Source organism: Microtus oregoni, unplaced genomic scaffold, assembly GCF_018167655.1.
Source record: "Microtus oregoni isolate MIOR12 unplaced genomic scaffold, Mior012 000025F_ref0000491, whole genome shotgun sequence".
Taxonomy (NCBI): Eukaryota; Metazoa; Chordata; class Mammalia; order Rodentia; family Cricetidae; genus Microtus; species Microtus oregoni.
In genome coordinates this window covers 28,198,721-28,219,816 of record NW_024543084.1, presented here as the reverse complement: position 1 = coordinate 28,219,816, position 21,096 = coordinate 28,198,721, and the positions used below count along the sequence as shown (strand labels likewise).

General features: G+C 42.3%; 1 pseudogene; it reads right to left on the bottom strand.

Moving 5' to 3' along the window:
* Window positions 1-985: 985 nt before the first annotated feature.
* Window positions 986-7,233, bottom strand: LOC121462551 (annotated as a pseudogene).
* Window positions 7,234-21,096: the final 13,863 nt, after the last annotated feature.

The following is a 21,096-nucleotide window of genomic DNA, read 5'->3' as shown; positions in this document are numbered from 1 at the left end:
TTTTGTTGATTTTTCTCAAAGAACCAACTCTTTGTCTCATTTATTCTTTGTATTGTTTTCTTTGTTTCTATTTTATTGATTTGAGCTCTCAATTTGATTATTTCCTGCTGTCTAGTCCTCATAAGATTTTTTCTTTTTGTTCTAAAGATTTCAGGTGTTCTGTTAACTGATTAGTGTAGAATTTTTTAGGCTCTTTTTTTTTCCATGTAGGGCAAAGTGTCCAATTTATATACAACATTGTAAACATACACTGTCTATATTATATGTGCTTCTGTCTGGTGTTTGCATGACTGTCAGTCAGTCTAGGAGACAGATCTCAGAGGCTTGTCCTGCTACGCCCCATTCCTATCATCCTGTCCCACACTAAAAACAGAGACAAAAGAGGCATTGTCCCCAAGTTCAGAAGGAGCAAGCAGGAAGGGCTGCTCCACTTTGGCTCCAGAGTCTTATATGTGTGTTTGGGTGTATATGTGCATGTATGTACACTGGGAACCTGTGTGCAATTATGTACAAAGGGAAAGGGGTTCATTGTCACAGAGGCTGGGGCAGGTGGGGTTGCTCCAGGCAAGGCCTGCAGGGATGGCTAACTTACAAGTGGTGTGGGAGAATTGTCTGTATTCTGTCAATTATATTTTGAATAAACGCTGATTGGCCAGGCAGAAAGTATAGGCGGGCCAACCAGACAGGAAGTAGAGGTGGGACGATGAGAACAGGAGTATTCTGGGAAGAAGGAAGCTCTTCCTGCAGTCTGCCCAGACCACAGAGGAGGCAAGATATAAGCTGCCCCTCTGAGAAAGGTACTGAGCCATGTGGCTGACGTATGTAAGAATAATGGGTTAATATAACTTATAAGAGTTGGCAAGAAACCTGAGCTAATGGGCCAATCAGTTTTATAACTTATGGAGATTTCTGTGTGATTTTATTTGGGGCTTGCCAGCTGTGGGGTACTGGGCAGGACAGAAACCCCAACAAGCAGGCCCTCATGTTACATACAAGTAGATCCTGGCGCTGTGATGGTATTGCACTGAGGGCAGAGCTTCTTGGCACCCAGAGTCCACGGCCAGCATTCTTCACAGTGCACATGCCAACACTGGATCGACGTTAGGGGCATAAAGTACAAATCCATGCAGATGAGGCATTTGTATCCCCCCCCCTCCCCCGTGATAGCTGCTTTTCAAGCTCCCTGGCAGGAGCCTTCAGCGCCTCAGGAGTAGTTACAGCTGAATCTTCGGTGATTTTCTCAATGTCACTGTCCTTGCAGGGCTTCTGCATGGCCTCCTGCTTGCTGCGTCCATTGCTGGTGGACGGCCTCTCATCACTGGCCCATTTAGAGAACTCAGGTGTGATGCGGGTGCTGGGGGGACCACCATTTAGGACTGCCCCGGAGTGCCTCTCTCTCCTTGGCTTCACCAGGCTCTTCTCCTCTGCAAGGGATGACATCAGCCTCTGTGAATTGTGGTTTCCCATACTCCAGAGTGTCACCTCCATCGACATCCATGTCAGCATCACTGTCTGGGTTCTTTCTCTTTGCCACTGCACATGATGAAGCCGGAGCCTTGGAAGCCACCTTCCAGGAGTGTGGTGCCTCGTATCCACTTCTGCTCACACCACTCATACTCCTCAAAGCGGTTGCTGCTCTCATGCTCGATGTCCACAGCATAGTCCTCAGCCATGCAGGAGCCTTCCTTCTGCCCTTCATCTTGCTTCCTCCATTCATTTTCCCAATCTGAGCGTTCAGTCGGGTTGCCGGTTGGCTTGCACTCACAGGAAGATCTACTTCTTCCCTCTCGCCCGGCCCCTTGCTCCACTGGAGCTCAGGGTCCGTGGCATAGCTGCCAGGGCTGCTCTAAGGGGACCATTGGCTGAGGCTCGTGCAACCCCAGCCCCAACCTCTGGTGCTCTGACCTCACTAAGTTCCAGAAGCCGCAGTGGCCATATTGGTTCTCTCAGGTTCTTCTTTTTTTTTTTTAATTGATTTTTATTGAGCTTTACATTTTTTTCTGGTCCTCTCCCTGCCTCGCCTCTCCCCCTTCAACCCTCCCCCTAAGGTCCCCATGCTCCCAATTTACTCAGGAGATCTTGTCTTTTTCTACTTCCCATGTAGATTAGATCTCTGTAAGTCTCTTTTAGTGTCCTCATTTTTGTCTAAGTTCTCTGGGATTTTGGTTTCTAGGCTGGTTTTCTTTGCTTAATGTTTAAAAACTACCTGTGAGTGAGTACATGTGATAATTTTCTGTGTCTGAGTTACCTCACTCAAAATAATGTTTTTATGTAGGCATTTAGTGTTATGAACTTTCCTTTTAACAACACTTTCATTGTGTCCCATTAATTTGTGTATATTGTATGGTCATTTTAGTTGAATTTTAGGAAGTCTTTAATTTCTTCCTTTATTTCTTCCTTGAGCCATTTGTGATTCAGGGGAGCATTGTTTAATTTCCATGTGTTTGTGGGCTTTCTGAAATTAGTGTTGATGAATTCTAATTTTAAATCATGGTGATCTGATAAGATGCATGGGGTCATTCCAATTTCTTTTTTTTTTGTATCTATGGAGGTTTGCTTTGTTACCTAGTATGTGTTCAATTTTTGAGAAGGTTCCATGAAGTTCTGAGAAGAAGGTATATTCTTTTATGTTTGGATGGAATGTTCTATAGATGTCTGTTAAGTCCATTTGGGTTATAACATCTGTTAGTTCCCTTATTTCTTTGTTAAGTTTGTGTATTGCAGACCTGTCCAGTGGTGACAGTGGGTTGTTCAAGTATTCCACTATTATTGTGTGAGGTTTAGTGTGTGATTTAAGCAACAATAGGGGGTCCCTATATTTAGGACATAGATGTTCAGTATTGAGATTTCCTCTTGATGGATTTTTCCTGTGACTAATATGAAATGTCCTTCTTTGTCTCCTTTGATTGATTTAAGTTTGAAGTCTATTTTGTTAGATATTAGAATAGTTACACAAGCTTGTTTCTTAGGTTCATTTAATTGGAACTTTTCCCAACACTTTACTCTGAGGCGATGTTTGTCTTTGAGGTTGAACTGTGTTTCTTGTATGCTGCAGAAGAGGATGGATTCTGTTTTCATATCCAATCTGTTAGCCTGTGTCTTTTTATAGGTGAGTGGAGTCCATTTATATTAAGGGATATTAATGACCAGTGATTGCTAGTACCTGTTATTTAGTTTTGGTTGTTGGTGATAAGACTGTGTCTGTTCTTCCCTTCTTTGGGCTTTGATGTTGTGAGATCTTCTATTGCCTGTGTTTTTGTGGATGTAGCTACTTCCTTGGGTTGGTGTTTTCCTTCTCCTACTTTGTGTAGAGCTAGGTTTGTGGCTAGGTATTGGTTAAATCTGGTTCTGTCATGGAACATCTTGTTTGGTCCATATATCGTGATTGAAATTTTTCCTGGGTATAGTACCCTGGGCTAGCATCCATTAATGTCTACATAGCGTTTGACCAGGACTTTCTGACTTTCCTAGTTTCCATTGACATGTCCGGTGTAATTCTGATCAGTCTGCCTTTATATGTTACTTGACCTTTTTCCTTGGCAGCCCTTAATATTCTTTCTTTATTCTGTGTATGCAGTGTTTTGATTATTATGTGGGGAGGGGACTTTTTATTGTTCAGTCTTCTTTGTATTCTGTAAGCTTCTTGCACCTTCTTAAGCATGTCTTTCTTTAGGTTGGGAAAGTTTTCTTCTATGATTTTGTTGAATGTACTTTCTGTGCTTTTTAGTTGGACTTCACCTTCTTCTATCCTTATTATTGTTAGATTTGGTCTTTTCATGGTGTCCATAATTCCCTTAGTTTGTGTTTCCTTTACTGTATATATTTCAGTTTTCAAGTCTTTAAATGTTTCTGTCACATGTCTGATTGCTTTTTCTTCGTTTTCTTTAAGGGATTTGTTGATTTCTTCCAAATTTTGTCTTTTGCTCCACCTTTCATATTCTCTTTAAAGGCCTCAAACATTCTCCTAAAATTATTTTTTGTTTACTTTCTTCTGATTTATCTCTATTGGGTGTTCAAGACTTGCTGTTTTAGAATCACTAGGTTTTGTTGGTGTTGTATTGTTTTTTGTGTTGTTGTGTGTGTTCTTATCTTGTCTACCCATTTTTTCCTCTGATTGGTGTAGTTGAGGCTGTGTCTCCAGTGATCACTCTTCAAGGTGCCAGTGGATCCAAGGCTCTAATAGTTTTTCCTCTTGGTGGAGTCAGGACCCCAGTTCCAGTCACTGCAGAGGTCACTCGACCTTACCAGAGGTCACTTGGCACTTCCAGAGGTTGCTCTGCAATCCCAGAGGCCATTCGGGCCTGTGCCCAGGGAGGTTGCCCACTTAGGCCTACTTCCATCAAGGTTGCTGGCCCTATCCTGCTCCCATGGGGGTCGCTGGCTCAGGCCTGGTTGCTTGGAGGTGGTTGTCTCAGGCCAGCTCCCATGGAAATCCCTGGCTTGGGCCTGCTCTGGTACAAATCACTGACTCAGACCTGCTCCAGAGGAGGTCAAGGGCTCAGGCCTGTTCTAGCAGAGGTCACTGGCTTTGGACTGCTCTTGCAGAGGTCGCGGGATTGGACCTGGTCCCAGAAGGTTGCCTGATGGGGCCTGCCTCCATGGAGTTCGCTAACTCTGGACTGCTCAGGCAGAGGTTGCTAACTACAAATTAACCCTTTTTCTATTAATCTCTGTGTCACCACCTGCTGGTAAGGTTTCAGATTCTCTCTTCTTTGGCAACAACATGCGTCTCTCTTCTTTGGTAGCTAAGTGGCATCTTCTTGACTCTGCCAATTCTCTCTCTACATCTCTATTCAGATTTCCTGCCTGGCTTTATTCTGCCTTCCATAGACCAATGAAGTTTCTTTATTAGCCAATGGTACATATTGACAGAACACAGAGGGAAATCCCACATCAGCTCATATTCTCACTCCTCCCACTCTTCAACTAGACTTTGGGAGCTCAGACCAGTATTCCACTATGGATCTCTGCCTCTGCTTCCATCAGTTGCTGGATAAAGGTTGTAGGATGTCTTTAAAGATAGTCATCTATCTGAATACAGGGCAGGACCAGTTCAGGCACCCTCTCAAATATTGCTTAGGGTCTTAGCTAGGGTCATCTTTGTGAATTCATGGGAATTTCTCTGGTGTCAAGTTTTTTGCTAGCCCCATAATGGCTCCTTCAATCAAGATATCTCTTTCCTTGCTCTCTATCTCTGTCCGTTCCCCATCTATATCATCCATTTCCCTCAAGTTCTCCTCCCCCTTCCTTCTCCCTTACTCCTCCTTATTCTATTCTCCCATCTTCCTCCAGCCCCATGCTCCCAATTTTCTCAGGAGTATCTATATATGTTTTTCTTAAGGTTCACATTGTTATTTATGTTCTCTGGAGTAGTGGACTATAGGCTCATTATCCTTTGCTTTAGAGCTAGTGTTCACTTATGAGTGAGTACATACCATGCTCATCTTTCTGGGTCTGGATTACCTCACTCAGGATTTTTTTTTCTAGTTCCAACCATTTGCATGCAAATTTCAAGATCTCCTTGTTTTTAACTGCTAAGTAGTATTCCATTGTGTAGATGTACCACATTTTTGCTATCCATTCTTCATTTGAGGGGCATCTGGCTATGATGCTATGAACATAGTTGAACAAATGTCCTTATAGTATGAAGGATCATCTTTTGGGTATATGCCCAGGAGTGATATTGCTGGGTCTTGAGGTAGATTGATTCCTAGTTCTCTGAGAAACTGCCATACTGATTTCCAAAGTGGTTGTACAGCTTTGCTTTCCCAATACCAATGGAGGAGTGTTCCCCTTACTCTACATCTTTTCCATCATAAGCTTTCATTGGTGTTTTTGAACTTGGTCATTCTGACTGGTGTAAGATGGCATCTCCAAGTTCTTTTGATTTGCATTTTCCTGATGGCTGAGGATACTGAACATTTCCTTAAACGTCTTTTGGCCATTTGAGATTCTTCTATTGTGAATTCTCTGTTTAGATCTGTACCCCATTTTTAGTTGGATTATTTGGAATTTTGATGTCTAATTTATTGAGTTCCTCATATTTTTTGTATATCAGTCCTCTTTCTGATGTGGTATTGGTGAAGATGTTTTCCCATTCAGTAGGCCACCTTAAACTTTTGCTATTTGCAGATGATATGATAGTATATATAAGTGACACCAAAAACTCTACTAAAGACCTCCTATAGCTGATAAATACCTTCAGAAATGTGGCAAGATACAAGATCAACTCAAAAAATCAATAGCTCTCCTATATACAAATGATAAAGAAGCTGAGAAAGAAATCAGAGACACATCACTATTTATAATAGACACAAATAATATAAAATATCCTGGAGTAACACTAACCAAAGAAGTGAAGGACCCGTTCAACAAGAACTTTAAGTCTTTGGGGAAAGAAGATGAAGAGACTATCAGTAAATGGAAGGATCTCCCATGCTCTTGGATAGGAAGTATCAACATAGTAAAAATGGCAATCCTACCAAAAACAGTCTACAGATTCCATGCAAACCCCATCAGAATCCCAACACAATTCTTCACAGACCTTGATAGAACAATACTGAATTTCATATGAAAAGAAAACCCAGATAGCCGAAACAATTTTGTAAAATAAAGAAACTTCTGGAGGCATTTGACCTCCAAAAAGGTCACAACCCACAGTTAGAGAACCAGTGACTTAGAGGAATGTAGTATCAAAAGTCTTACATGCATTACTCGGTGCAGATGTTTTAAGCACTGATTTTAACGTTTTCCCAAGTGAAACTTCTCTGTGATGTAGTTAGAAAGTGATAATTATTTTAATATTCATATAAAAACATTTGCAAAAATTCTCTGAGTTCCCTATTCTTGCATTCCTATTATAACTTATATTAGACATTTATTTAAGAATAACTTTAAACTGTGTTTCAACACTTAACTATGAGTTCAATGCTCTCTCCCAAGAGATGCGCTTGGTGGGACAGGAACCAACCATGGCCTTTAAGTATCCATCACAGTGCCAGCACTCCCACAAGCCACCATATTTTTGACACCACATATGCGTTACTGATTTTGTAACTTACCTGTTTGCTAGCAGATGCCAAACCATCAACAAATGTTGCTCTGTGACATTGAGTCACGGCCCGTTCCAAAACTCACAGGAGGGGAATGCAGTTGCTCCATGCTCATTCTTTTGCCGCTGTGGCCGAGCTCAAGATTCCTGAAGTATAATCTCCAGGTTTTCCCTGCTTCCATGTTGGACTTCACCCCTGTTGTGTGGACCTGTTCTACAGAACCATGTCCAATGACCACTGCTGACGGATCCCAGCAAAGCCGTGGAACTTGAGCATTAGTTCTGTTCTCTCCCTGGATAATTGTTCCTAACCATATCAGCTGTTCCAGGAGTTTGAGTACACAGTTCACTAACACAACATCAAACAATTCAGATAGGATTGGAACAAAAGTATCCAATGTGATTATAGCATTTATATCATAGTGTTATGATAGATAATCTAATGTATTTGACTGTTCAAAAGCCACTTTGCAACAATGTGTGATCAAAGAGATAAGATGACTGCTTAAATGTATTTATGTTAAATAAAGCATTTTAAAAGAGAAAAGATAAAAGAGAGTAGAAGAACTACAAGTGATTAGAAATTTCATTGATAATAAAAATTAAACTAAGTCAATAGTTTTCAAAATAGTAAACATTAATGTGAAGTTGCCTATATTAACATACAATCACTAGTAAAATCAGATTATTAACAAACTCAGTCCTGGTACAGGATACTGTTCTTCTGTTGTGGTCTGAACGGATCTATTTCCAGCCAACCCTTCACATGTGCTGGGCCATCTCACCATGTGCCTTCAAGCTTAAGCCAACCTTCCTATCATTTCGTATTCCTGACTTCAGCAGTTGTTGCCTTTAGAACAGCACTGAAATTGTAGGTAGAAAGAACTGTACCTGTTGGGCTCAGCCTCTGCATCCAAATTTTCTCTCCTCTCTTTTAAAAACTCTGCCAACTGCAATGAAGTCCTATAAATTGAAAGGATATTTTAGGAAATCACAGAATACTATGCCAGAGTACATTATATTGTAAAAACTAGATAGTATGTAATTCATTTTCTTCCAAAGTAAGAGCAGCACCTGGGATTTCCTTATTCCTTTTTTTCTCTACTCTAGTGTTCATTTACAGGACTAGGGAAATAGTGCATGGTTGCTCCGTTCAAGCAAGTGCTCTATCAGGAGCTGCATGCTTCATCAGAGCAGCCTGTCCGAGCAAGAGGACAACAGTCAGTAGGTTTAACTCAGCTTGGATTCACATCCTACCCTAATAGCTAATTCTTGAGCTTTCTATGAGCTCCATAACTCGATTTTCTCATCCCTGTGAGAAGGATTGAACAGCAGGCGTCTTACACAGTGCTACTGTGAGGCTTTAGTCTGCACAAAGCATGTGCAAGTGTTCCTAACCCATTATCCAGTGGTTCATGGATAATGATGATGATTACTCTTTCTACGGCAATCAAAGACAGAACTTCAATGAGGAGAAAGAGCAGAATTCTACTTACTGCACACGTGCAAATTTTCATTGAAATCAGCTTACATTTTAAGAATTATATTGCCCATGCTAGCCTTGAATTTTGTAATTCCCCAATTTATCCTCACTGTAAGTAGTGCTGCAGGCCAGTGTTACTTTATTCGCATTTCATCATCTCTGACCTGGGGATGTCACTACAACTCATGATATCGTACGCTGGAGAGCTACTTCACTGGGAGTTCAGGTTCCATAGAGGAAACGAGTCAGTGTTAGGTAGGACGTGGAGGGAGACAGACAAGCTCTGAGGGGGCGTTTGAATAGCTGCCAGTGTGCTCACTGAAAAAGAATACACCGTTTAAACTCTATAGTTGCACACAGGATTAAATGGGAGAAAGGAGGCACGTGAGTGAAGAGTCCAAGAATAAGAATATAGAAATGTAGATTCCAGAAATAAGAATGTAGAAATAAAGAAACACAAAGTTGTAAGCCTAGGAGAATGAGAGCAAACTGTCAGCAGCTTTCTGAGCAGCTTACAGATTAACAGTGGGGTTACTTTGCTTTACAACCAATAGCTCTGTCTGCAAGGCTGAAGGTCAGCTTTTTGATAAACCCCTATGTGATGAGGAGGCGAGCAGGCCTGCTTTTCATCCCACCCAGCTCCTGCACAGCTAGCTTTATACCCGAAATAAGAACACACAAATTGTATTCATTTAAACACTGCCTGGCCCATTATGGCTAGCCTCTTACTGGCTAACACTCACATCTTGATTAACCCATTTCTAATAATCTGTGTAGCACCACAAGGTGTTGGCTTACCAGGAAAGATTCACCATGTCTGACCTGACAACTGGCTCCATGGCATATGAATAACTATGCTTTTTTTCTCCCAGCATTCTGTTCTGTCTACTCCACCTATCTAAATCCTGCCATATCAAAAAGCTAAAGCAGTTTCGTCATTAACCAATGAGAGTAACATATAGACAGATGACCCTCCTCCATCACCCCTAGGCCACTCATGAGCAGCAACTGATGTGAACTGAGTTAACCTTTAAATGATGGGTATATCTGACACTTTGGTTGTGAATTTTTTCATACCGTTTCCTACTACATAAAACTGGCACTTTGGTAAACACCATCAGGGAGAACAAGGGAAAAACAATGAACTAAATACAAACACTAGTGTAACTGAAAAACTCTGTTAATAGAAATTGTAAAAAACAAACAATCCCAGCACTCAGGAGGCAGAGGCAGGCAGGCAGATCTCTGTGAGTTCGAGGCCAGCCTGTCTACAAGAGCAAGTTCCAGGACAGGAACCAAAAAAACTATGGAGAAACCCTGTCTTGAAAATCAAAAAAATAAATAAATAAATAAATAAATAAAATAAAAACCAAAAACTAATTTTTATCTGAGTTTTACCTTGAGATTGTTAACTTTCCTTTGTTATTTCTAATGGTTGTTGCTTCTTGCTATAAAAAGGGGTATTTCCTGCATTGCTGGTGGGAATGCAGGCTGGTAAAGCCCCTGTGGATGTCAGTGTAGCGATTTCTCAGAAAATTAGGAAACTACTTTCCTCAAGACCCAGTAATGCCACGTACGGGTATATATCAAAGGATGCTTAATCGGGTCACAAGGGCATGTGCTCAACTATGCACATTGTTTGTCATAGCTATAACCTGGAAACAACCTAAATGCCCCTCAACCAAAGAAAGGATAAGTAAAATGTGGTACATTTACACAATGGAGTACTACAGGACAGAAAAAATAACGACATCTTGAATTTTTCAGAAAAATGAATGGATCTAGAAAACATCATTTTCAGTGAGGTAAGACAGACCCAGACCAGGAAAGACAATTATCACATATACTCACTCATTAGTAGTTTTAAACATAAAACAAAGAGAAGCAGCTCACAAATCACAATCTCAGAGAACCTAGACAACAATGAGGACCCTAAGAGAGACATACATAGATATTATCTACCTGGGAAGTTGAAAAAGACAAGATCTTCTGAGTAAATTGGGAGCATGCGGACCATGTGTGAGGGTTGAAGGGGAGGGGAGAGGCAGGGAGGGGAGCAGAGGAAAATGTCGAGCTCTATAAAATTCAATAAAAATGGGTGGAGTTCAGAAAACGTCCTTGACCACAGCCTTACAAGTCCAACTTTGGCTATAGTCTCTGCTAGATGATAAGCTTTTTTAAAAAAATATTTATTCATTTATTATTTTTATTTTTCCATTCAAAAATTTCCACTTCCCCCTCCTCCCATTCCCCTCTCACTCCCCCACTCATCCTCTTCCCTCACCCTCCAGTCTTAAGAGAGGACAGGGAACCTTGCCCAGTGGGAAGTCCAAGGCCCTCCTCCCTACATCCAGGCCTAGGAAACTGTGAATCCAAATAGACTAGGGTCCCAAAAAGCCAGTACATGCAGTAGAAACAAGTCCCAGTGCCTTTATCAATGGCTTCTCAGTCAGCCCCCACTGTCAGCCACATTCAGAGAGTCCGGTGTGATCACATGCTCGTTCAGTCCCAGTCCAGCTGGATTTGGTGAGCTCCCATTACATCAGGCACACTGTCTCAGAGGGTGGACCAACCCCTCATGGTCCTGACTTCTTTGTTCATTTTCTTCTTCCTCCTTCTGCTCTTCAACTGGACCTTGAGAGCTCACACCAGTGCTCTATCTCGATCTCCATCCATCACCAGGTGAAGATTCTATCTTCATATATCTATTATATCATATATCATATATATACCAGATGAAGATATTTGAAATAATCATCAGTGTGATAGTGGGGCAAGGCCAGCTCAGACACTCTCTCCTCTGCTGCCAAAGACCTAGCTGGGGACATCCCTGTGGACATCTGGGATCCCCTCTAGAGCCAAATCTATGGCAACTTTAAAATGGCTCCCTTAATGTAGATATCTTCTTCCCTGCTCCTGTATCCGCCCTTCCTCCATCTCAGCCTTCCCAGTCCCACAAGCTCTCCCCAATCCTTCTCTTCTGCCTTCTCTCTCCCACTCTGCCCTTCCCGTAACCCCACTCCCACATCTATCACTACCCCCATGCTCCCAACTTTTGCCTAGCATTCTTGTCTCCTTCCAATTTCCAGGAGTATTTATATTTTTTCTCCCCTTTGGGTTCACCTTGTTATTTGGCTTCTCTGCACTTGTGAACTATAGTCTCAATGTCCTTTGTTTATGGCTAGAGTCCACTAATGAGTGAGTACATACCACATTCACTTTTGGGGTCTGGGTTATCTCAATCAGGATAGAGTTTTCTATTTCCACCCATTTGCATGCAAAATTCAAGATGACATTGTTTTTTTTACTACTGAGTAGTACTCTAATGCGTATATATTCCACACTTTCTTTATTCATTCTTCCATTGAGAGGTATCTAGGTTGTTTCCAGGTTCTGGCTATTACAAATAATGCTGCTATGAACATAGTTGTACAAATGCTTTTGTAGTATGATTGGGCATCTCTTGGGTATATTCCCAAGAGTGCTATTGCTGGATCCTGAGGTAGGTTAATTCCCAATTTCCTGAGAAACTGCCACACTGATTTCCAAAGTGGTTGCACAAGTTTGCATTCCCACCAAAAATGGATGAGTGTTCCCCTTACTCTACAACCTCTCCAGCATGACTTTAGCTATTCTGACAGATATAAAAGATGGTATCTCAAAGTTGTTTTGATTTGCATTTCCCTTATCGCTAAAGAAGTTGAACATAACTTTAAGTATCTTTTGGCCATTTGAACTCCTGTTGAGAATTCTCTGTTCAGTTCAGTACCCCATTCTTTAATTGGGTTATTTAGGATTTTAATGTCTAGTTTCTTGAGTTCTTTATATATTTGGAGATCATGCCTTTGTCTGATGCAGGGTTGGCGAAGGAAGATCTTCTCCCATTCATTAGAATGCCTTTTTGTCTTAATGTCCGTGTCCTTTGCTTTAAGAAGCTTAGCTTCTCAGTTTCAGAAGGTCCCATTTATTCATTGTTGCTCTCATTGTCTGTGCTACTGGGGTTATACGTAGGAAGTGGTCTCCTGTGCCCATGTGTTGCAGACTACTTCCCACTTTCTCTTCTATCAGGTTCAGAGTGGTCGGATTTATATTGAGGTCTTTAATCCATTTGGACTTGAGTTTTGTGCATGGTGATAGATATGGATTTATTTTCATTCTTTTCCAGGTTGAGATCAGGTTATGCCAGCACCATTTGTTAAAGATGCTTTCTTTTAATGAAGATGATAAGCTTTTTACCCCATAAAGATTTATTTTTTTTCAACTCCCCCCCGCCCCCCAGAATTCTATTCTGGGAAAATTTAAAATTCTTTCTGAGAATAAAGTTTGCTTCTGTTTTAATAGACTTTGGTGGCATGTCCCCCATCTTTGCATGACACCCATGGACACAACATGAGCTGGGGTTGAGAAAACATTGACCTTGACCATAAGCACCAGTCATATGTTAACGAGAGGGCCCCAAGTTCTCCTGATAGATATAGTCCCCCTTTTTAGCAAACAGGAACTTTCTTCAAGTCCCTGGGGGAAAGATATTTTAACCAAATTGATCTATGAAGCAAGTTGGTGTAGCTATCCTAATATCTAACAAAACAAACTTCAAAGTAAAATTAGTCAAAAAAGATGGAGAAGGACATTTCATATTCATCACAGGAAGAAAATCTATCAAGATGAAGTCACAATTCTGAACATTTATGCCCCAAATACAAGTGTACCCACAATTGTAAAAGAATATTACTGACGTTTAAGTCACACATCAAACCATAAACATTGATGGGGCAGACTTCAGCACCCCACTCTCACCAGTGGACAGATCTGCCAGACACCAACTTAACGGAAGATTAAGGGAAATAACAGATGTTATCACTCAAATGGGCTTAACAGTTATCTACAGAACCTTTTTTTTTTAGCCTTAATGTTGATGTCGTATGGTAAAATCTATCTCATGATACAATTTTCTGCAATATATAATTTAGTCCTAAAAACATGTATAGTAAGGGCTAGAGATGGCTCGATGGTAGGAACTCTAACTTTTCTTACAGAGGACTTGGATTTGATTCTTACCACCCACTTGGCAGTCCACATCCGTTCATAACTCCAGCCGATCCAACGCCCCTCTCTGACACACGAGGTGCAAAATAATTGCACACAAGCACAACACTCATATACAGAAGTCTAAAAAAGTCTTTATATACTTAATAAATTAAATTAAATGTATATGGTCTTACTAGCTAAATCACTTTTAAAATGTCCGATAAAATGCTCTAAAAGAGGCAATGTAAAAGGTTTCAAGACCCAACTGTTTTGCTTCCCATAGAGAAAGGCCAAAAGCAAGACCCTTCCAAGGTGTGCGGACTCCAGATGCTTAAGGACCTAACTAAGGCCGGCAGAAAACCCAATAGACTCAGTGAAAGCAGAAGCAAAGCCTTTCTTCTCCCCTCCCTTAGGAAGGAACCCTGGAAGGTGGTGCTTCTCCCTGACTGGCCTGCCTGGCCCCGCCCCTCCTGCCCATCTCCCAGCACAGGCTCTCTCACCTCCTCCTCAGGTGTTGATTATCCATGCGGTTTATAAGGGAGGTGATCCAGCGCTCCACTCTAGACCTGTCACCCGTGGCGGCCGCCCTTTGGAACTGTTCCTCAGGTACAGACGGGATGGAAGATCTAGGACACTGCTCGGTTTGGTCCTCAAGGCACCCAGAGCCCAGGCAGAAGGCCCACCTGCGGGCGTGCCGGTGCCTGCCCTGAGGCACTTGGTGTTTGTGTCTGGGAATCATAATCAGTGTCTTCCTGCACGGTTCAGACCCAGGGCCGTCAAGGCCCTCCCTGCCCTCCCTGCCCTCCCTATCCCCCTGCCTTTGCCACCCACTTCCCTCCAAACCCCACACTGAAACTTAGAAACACAGACAAGTTATCGCAACCGCGCCACAGGAGCGTCCTGCCAGGGCAGGTCCGTGGTTCAGTTTGAATGGAATCCCTCCTTGTCTCCTAGCAACGAGGATGCATGCATGCTAACGAGCGCAGACACTCACAACGGAATGGAACGCATGTGCCTGGCTCAGACTCCAGAAACAGGAACCTGGCCTGCCCTGCACAGCTCACCGGCAAACCCCTGCCAATTGCAGCTCTGAAACTGACCTACCTGTCTGACCTGCGGAGGCCAAACACTGAAGGGAACTGTGTGATGGTTCCGATCCTTCCCAGCCCTGCTGTGCTCATGAGCTCAGTAGGCCTAGTGATTCCCTCTCCTCAGGCCCTGAACCTGGAACCTGATGGAGGCTGACCCACTATTCAGACCACTCGCTTTCTATTCTTTCAATCTTTTTAGCATTTTGTAGGCATTGCTCCCCAGTCTTTCATTTCATTCCGCTCATACCCTAAAGCTAAAATGCATCAGGGCCACTTTTTTTTTTTTATTGTATTTGCTTGGATTCATAGAAAGACAAAGAAAACAAGAACGTGTTTTTGCTCTTTGTAATCTTTTCTAGTGCTTAGTTAAAAATTCCTTTTCCTCATCTCTTGGCTGTACCCACAATTTTTAAAATTCTGCAAGCCTTCTTATATAGAAGGCTGTGACACTTCTGCCCTAAGATTCGCACTTAATGTTTTCTTTCTTTGGAGATGATATTTAGAATGATGTTTTAAAATTAAATAGTGTCTAAAAAGTCACTTATGAGTGAATACATATGATGTTTGTCTTTCTGGGTCTAGGTTACCTCGCTCAATATAAAGAAAACCAGCCTACACTTCACAATCCCAGAGAACCGAGACAACAATGAGGACCCTAAGAGAGACATACATAGATATTATCTACCTGGGAAGTTGAAAAAGACAAGATCTTCTGAGTAAATTGGGAGCATGCGGACCATGTGTGAGGGTTGAAGGGGAGGGGAGAGGCAGGGAGGGGAGCAGAGGAAAATGTCGAGCTCTATAAAATTCAATAAAAATGGGTGGAGTTCAGAAAACGTCCTTGACCACAGCCTTACAAGTCCAACTTTGGCTATAGTCTCTGCTAGATGATAAGCTTTTTTAAAAAAATATTTATTCATTTATTATTTTTATTTTTCCATTCAAAAATTTCCACTTCCCCCTCCTCCCATTCCCCTCTCACTCCCCCACTCATCCTCTTCCCTCACCCTCCAGTCTTAAGAGAGGACAGGGAACCTTGCCCAGTGGGAAGTCCAAGGCCCTCCTCCCTACATCCAGGCCTAGGAAACTGTGAATCCAAATAGACTAGGGTCCCAAAAAGCCAGTACATGCAGTAGAAACAAGTCCCAGTGCCTTTATCAATGGCTTCTCAGTCAGCCCCCACTGTCAGCCACATTCAGAGAGTCCGGTGTGATCACATGCTCGTTCAGTCCCAGTCCAGCTGGATTTGGTGAGCTCCCATTACATCAGGCACACTGTCTCAGAGGGTGGACCAACCCCTCATGGTCCTGACTTCTTTGTTCATTTTCTTCTTCCTCCTTCTGCTCTTCAACTGGACCTTGAGAGCTCACACCAGTGCTCTATCTCGATCTCCATCCATCACCAGGTGAAGATTCTATCTTCATATATCTATTATATCATATATCATATATATACCAGATGAAGATATTTGAAATAATCATCAGTGTGATAGTGGGGCAAGGCCAGCTCAGACACTCTCTCCTCTGCTGCCAAAGACCTAGCTGGGGACATCCCTGTGGACATCTGGGATCCCCTCTAGAGCCAAATCTATGGCAACTTTAAAATGGCTCCCTTAATGTAGATATCTTCTTCCCTGCTCCTGTATCCGCCCTTCCTCCATCTCAGCCTTCCCAGTCCCACAAGCTCTCCCCAATCCTTCTCTTCTGCCTTCTCTCTCCCACTCTGCCCTTCCCGTAACCCCACTCCCACATCTATCACTACCCCCATGCTCCCAACTTTTGCCTAGCATTCTTGTCTCCTTCCAATTTCCAGGAGTATTTATATTTTTTCTCCCCTTTGGGTTCACCTTGTTATTTGGCTTCTCTGCACTTGTGAACTATAGTCTCAATGTCCTTTGTTTATGGCTAGAGTCCACTAATGAGTGAGTACATACCACATTCACTTTTGGGGTCTGGGTTATCTCAATCAGGATAGAGTTTTCTATTTCCACCCATTTGCATGCAAAATTCAAGATGACATTGTTTTTTTTACTACTGAGTAGTACTCTAATGCGTATATATTCCACACTTTCTTTATTCATTCTTCCATTGAGAGGTATCTAGGTTGTTTCCAGGTTCTGGCTATTACAAATAATGCTGCTATGAACATAGTTGTACAAATGCTTTTGTAGTATGATTGGGCATCTCTTGGGTATATTCCCAAGAGTGCTATTGCTGGATCCTGAGGTAGGTTAATTCCCAATTTCCTGAGAAACTGCCACACTGATTTCCAAAGTGGTTGCACAAGTTTGCATTCCCACCAAAAATGGATGAGTGTTCCCCTTACTCTACAACCTCTCCAGCATGACTTTAGCTATTCTGACAGATATAAAAGATGGTATCTCAAAGTTGTTTTGATTTGCATTTCCCTTATCGCTAAAGAAGTTGAACATAACTTTAAGTATCTTTTGGCCATTTGAACTCCTGTTGAGAATTCTCTGTTCAGTTCAGTACCCCATTCTTTAATTGGGTTATTTAGGATTTTAATGTCTAGTTTCTTGAGTTCTTTATATATTTGGAGATCATGCCTTTGTCTGATGCAGGGTTGGCGAAGGAAGATCTTCTCCCATTCATTAGAATGCCTTTTTGTCTTAATGTCCGTGTCCTTTGCTTTAAGAAGCTTAGCTTCTCAGTTTCAGAAGGTCCCATTTATTCATTGTTGCTCTCATTGTCTGTGCTACTGGGGTTATACGTAGGAAGTGGTCTCCTGTGCCCATGTGTTGCAGACTACTTCCCACTTTCTCTTCTATCAGGTTCAGAGTGGTCGGATTTATATTGAGGTCTTTAATCCATTTGGACTTGAGTTTTGTGCATGGTGATAGATATGGATTTATTTTCATTCTTTTCCAGGTTGAGATCAGGTTATGCCAGCACCATTTGTTAAAGATGCTTTCTTTTAATGAAGATGATAAGCTTTTTACCCCATAAAGATTTATTTTTTTTCAACTCCCCCCCGCCCCCCAGAATTCTATTCTGGGAAAATTTAAAATTCTTTCTGAGAATAAAGTTTGCTTCTGTTTTAATAGACTTTGGTGGCATGTCCCCCATCTTTGCATGACACCCATGGACACAACATGAGCTGGGGTTGAGAAAACATTGACCTTGACCATAAGCACCAGTCATATGTTAACGAGAGGGCCCCAAGTTCTCCTGATAGATATAGTCCCCCTTTTTAGCAAACAGGAACTTTCTTCAAGTCCCTGGGGGAAAGATATTTTAACCAAATTGATCTATGAAGCAAGTTGGTGTAGCTATCCTAATATCTAACAAAACAAACTTCAAAGTAAAATTAGTCAAAAAAGATGGAGAAGGACATTTCATATTCATCACAGGAAGAAAATCTATCAAGATGAAGTCACAATTCTGAACATTTATGCCCCAAATACAAGTGTACCCACAATTGTAAAAGAATATTACTGACGTTTAAGTCACACATCAAACCATAAACATTGATGGGGCAGACTTCAGCACCCCACTCTCACCAGTGGACAGATCTGCCAGACACCAACTTAACGGAAGATTAAGGGAAATAACAGATGTTATCACTCAAATGGGCTTAACAGTTATCTACAGAACCTTTTTTTTTTAGCCTTAATGTTGATGTCGTATGGTAAAATCTATCTCATGATACAATTTTCTGCAATATATAATTTAGTCCTAAAAACATGTATAGTAAGGGCTAGAGATGGCTCGATGGTAGGAACTCTAACTTTTCTTACAGAGGACTTGGATTTGATTCTTACCACCCACTTGGCAGTCCACATCCGTTCATAACTCCAGCCGATCCAACGCCCCTCTCTGACACACGAGGTGCAAAATAATTGCACACAAGCACAACACTCATATACAGAAGTCTAAAAAAGTCTTTATATACTTAATAAATTAAATTAAATGTATATGGTCTTACTAGCTAAATCACTTTTAAAATGTCCGATAAAATGCTCTAAAAGAGGCAATGTAAAAGGTTTCAAGACCCAACTGTTTTGCTTCCCATAGAGAAAGGCCAAAAGCAAGACCCTTCCAAGGTGTGCGGACTCCAGATGCTTAAGGACCTAACTAAGGCCGGCAGAAAACCCAATAGACTCAGTGAAAGCAGAAGCAAAGCCTTTCTTCTCCCCTCCCTTAGGAAGGAACCCTGGAAGGTGGTGCTTCTCCCTGACTGGCCTGCCTGGCCCCGCCCCTCCTGCCCATCTCCCAGCACAGGCTCTCTCACCTCCTCCTCAGGTGTTGATTATCCATGCGGTTTATAAGGGAGGTGATCCAGCGCTCCACTCTAGACCTGTCACCCGTGGCGGCCGCCCTTTGGAACTGTTCCTCAGGTACAGACGGGATGGAAGATCTAGGACACTGCTCGGTTTGGTCCTCAAGGCACCCAGAGCCCAGGCAGAAGGCCCACCTGCGGGCGTGCCGGTGCCTGCCCTGAGGCACTTGGTGTTTGTGTCTGGGAATCATAATCAGTGTCTTCCTGCACGGTTCAGACCCAGGGCCGTCAAGGCCCTCCCTGCCCTCCCTGCCCTCCCTATCCCCCTGCCTTTGCCACCCACTTCCCTCCAAACCCCACACTGAAACTTAGAAACACAGACAAGTTATCGCAACCGCGCCACAGGAGCGTCCTGCCAGGGCAGGTCCGTGGTTCAGTTTGAATGGAATCCCTCCTTGTCTCCTAGCAACGAGGATGCATGCATGCTAACGAGCGCAGACACTCACAACGGAATGGAACGCATGTGCCTGGCTCAGACTCCAGAAACAGGAACCTGGCCTGCCCTGCACAGCTCACCGGCAAACCCCTGCCAATTGCAGCTCTGAAACTGACCTACCTGTCTGACCTGCGGAGGCCAAACACTGAAGGGAACTGTGTGATGGTTCCGATCCTTCCCAGCCCTGCTGTGCTCATGAGCTCAGTAGGCCTAGTGATTCCCTCTCCTCAGGCCCTGAACCTGGAACCTGATGGAGGCTGACCCACTATTCAGACCACTCGCTTTCTATTCTTTCAATCTTTTTAGCATTTTGTAGGCATTGCTCCCCAGTCTTTCATTTCATTCCGCTCATACCCTAAAGCTAAAATGCATCAGGGCCACTTTTTTTTTTATTGTATTTGCTTGGATTCATAGAAAGACAAAGAAAACAAGAACGTGTTTTTGCTCTTTGTAATCTTTTCTAGTGCTTAGTTAAAAATTCCTTTTCCTCATCTCTTGGCTGTACCCACAATTTTTAAAATTCTGCAAGCCTTCTTATATAGAAGGCTGTGACACTTCTGCCCTAAGATTCGCACTTAATGTTTTCTTTCTTTGGAGATGATATTTAGAATGATGTTTTAAAATTAAATAGTGTCTAAAAAGTCACTTATGAGTGAATACATATGATGTTTGTCTTTCTGGGTCTAGGTTACCTCGCTCAATATAAAGAAAACCAGCCTACACTTCACAATCCCAGAGAACCGAGACAACAATGAGGACCCTAAGAGAGACATACATAGATATTATCTACCTGGGAAGTTGAAAAAGACAAGATCTTCTGAGTAAATTGGGAGCATGCGGACCATGTGTGAGGGTTGAAGGGGAGGGGAGAGGCAGGGAGGAGAGTAGAGAAAAATGTATAGCACAAAAAAAAAATCAATAAGAACTAGACAGTGTACCGTAACACAATTGATATATCTGCCTTGATTTTGTATCCTACAATACTGCTGAATAAGGTTCTTAAAAGCAGGTTCAAAATCTAATCTTCCAGATCCTCTGCAAGGGTGACCCAAAGTGGAAGAGAAGTATGTGATCCTGTTGTCTTGGTGTTTACTAAGCACAACTCCTGGAAACTGCAGCTCTTAGCTGTAGTCCGGAAGGCACATCAGTGATGGAAAGGATTGTCCTCTGAGAGTTTGGCTCCTAGTTCTAAGGACTCAGCATTATATGAAATGTTTGTTGAGCACAAAACCACCCAGGTGGTGGTTTCAGCATTTATTCACAAATGAATTATTTAAAAATCAGCTTGAAAAGTTGAAAACTGTGGTGGCTTCTGAGAGTACTGCGGTGGACACTTAGAGGCAGGGACAAATTAATTATCTACCAAACCATCCACTTGGGAGAGAATATCAGTCTCAACAAAATGCGAGCAAACTGTTGTGACAGAGACAAGGTTGGGTTGCTCTAGTGTCATGGAGGACGATTGAAACAGGAATCCTAGTCTCATGAACGTGAACTAGGAAACCATCAGTCAGTCACTACAACCATCAAAACAAAGCATGTGGAAGGTCCACCATGCGCGTCTCCCTGTGTGTATTTGTATATGGACATGGGGTTGCTGCTGTTTAAATCAGGCCTAAACTCTCCCTGTGTCTTCAACATAAGAAAAACTGTAAGGAAAGAAGTTGTTGATCATAACTCATGAAACACAGATTTCATCTTTTGTAGA